The 1,849-nt window shown below is 41.8% G+C and overlaps 1 non-coding gene across 1 annotated transcript; it reads left to right on the top strand.

The window, feature by feature from the left end:
• Positions 1-1,045: 1,045 nt before the first annotated feature.
• LOC145564550 (small nucleolar RNA R71) lies at positions 1,046-1,152 on the top strand. Its single transcript, XR_014094856.1, has one exon. It is a non-coding gene; the product is annotated as a small nucleolar RNA R71 (small nucleolar RNA).
• The last annotated feature ends 697 nt before the right edge of the window (positions 1,153-1,849 follow it).

Genomic DNA, 1,849 nt, shown 5'->3' with positions numbered 1-1,849 from the left:
AACTTCAAGAAAGTCATCATACCTCATTGTCACCTTACCATCACATGGAGGTAAGCTCTCATTATCCATCACACCATCGACCACATCAACTCTACATACGCTCACCGCCATAGGGCTCTTCAAAACAACATTCTCAACTAGCCTACAAGGGAAGGGAACCGGGCCTTCAAACTTGCTTGGTTCACTAAAATCTAATGGCTCCTCATTTTGTTCTTGAACCTTATTCTCAACCACATCCTCCACAACCTTGTCTTCCTTACTTTCATCCTCCTTGCAAGTTTCGAGATGATAAGCATATGAAGGGTTAGTAGATGATTGTAAGGGGAGTTTTGCGGTTAAATGGAGAGAAGAAATGTTGGCTAGTTGGGAGTCAACAACTTCATTGTGAGATTTTATCTCTTGGAAATGTTGAGTGAGAATTTGACGTTGTTGAAGAATTTGGGTTTGTGTGTGGTCGGGTGGTGATTGTTCTTCATACTCTTGAGGATTTTGGTCATGATGTTGACCTTGAAAGTTCCCCATTTGGATGGAAGGGTAAGAAAAATTTTCGGTTAGAGGATTGAAAAGAGGTTCATCTTGGAGGTAGGAGTTTTCTTGTTTTGGAGGTTGTTGTAGTTGTTGAGATTGAGCTTGGGTTACAAACTCTTCTTCCCTCAAAGTCAAAGCCTCACCTTGCTTGGGATTGAACTCTCTACAATACGATGCATCATGATCCGTCCCACCACAACAACCACATGAGAAATCAATGATTTGTGACGGTTTTGAACCCAAGCCAACACTTGAGTTCAACTTGGAAAGACCTTCATTCAAGAGTTCAACTATGTGCTTAAGTTGACCGACTCTCTCCAACTCATTAAGATCACCTTGCTTTCCTTGGGACCTTCTTTGACCTCCCCAAGAATAGCTAGTAGCCACCTCTTCAGTTGTAGCTTCAACTTGGCTTTGAGGGATCTTAATCAATTGGCCGCCGGCACCCGCATCTAGATTAGTTCTTGAAATTGGCTCTAAGCCATCATAAAAGAATCTCATGAGCAAATTATGGTTGAATCCATGGTTAGGACATGCTCTAATCATATCCTTAAACCTTTCCCATGCTTCCCCAAGAGTTTCATCCGGTTCTTGCTCAAAAGAAGCTATCTTCCTCCTCATTTTTGCGGTTTGCTCATCGGAATTGAACCTCTTGAGAAAGGCCTTCGCAACATCTTTCCATGTGGTGAGAGAGTTGGGCTTCAAAAGCTTGAGCCATTTCTTTGCTCTTCCGGTGAGAGATTGCCGAAAGAGATGCATACGAATGTAATCTTGGCTCACTTCATTTGTTTTCATCATAGCACGCAACTCAAGGAATCGGTCCAAATGCTCAATGGGGTCTTCACTTGCACTTCCGGAAAATTGCTCAACTTGTACCATCCTAGAATATTGTGGATGGATTGTGAAATTAGACTCGGTGGTTGGGAGAAGTATACCACTCGTGAGCTCATAGATTTCCAAACTCCCTAAAAAGAAGGTCATCCTCTTGTCTTGCCATATCTCTCTTTGAATACAACAAAGCTAAGCACACGATTAGCAATGACAAGTAGGATTAAAAAAAGCAAAATAATAAAAAGAAAGCAAATAAAATGACTCTAACAATAGCAAAAATAAATGCTAAACAAGCCGCCTCCCCGGCAACGGCGCCAAAATTTGATCGAGGGATTAGGTAGTGTCGTTGGTCTACCCCACCCTAATCAAATTAACAATTTATAATACCTAAACTACCCTAATACGAGTATAGGGGTAAGTAAAGGGTCGAACCACTAAGGAAGCTCACTCGTCCAACATCAATATCACTAATGCAAGAGTCAAGAGGGGA

The sequence above is a fragment of the Chenopodium album genome, chromosome 1 (genome assembly GCF_948465745.1).
Source record: "Chenopodium album chromosome 1, dcCheAlbu1.1, whole genome shotgun sequence".
In the NCBI taxonomy this organism is placed as follows: Eukaryota; Viridiplantae; Streptophyta; class Magnoliopsida; order Caryophyllales; family Amaranthaceae; genus Chenopodium; species Chenopodium album.
Note: the sequence above shows the minus strand (reverse complement) of the source record. Positions and strands in the feature narration are given on the sequence as shown.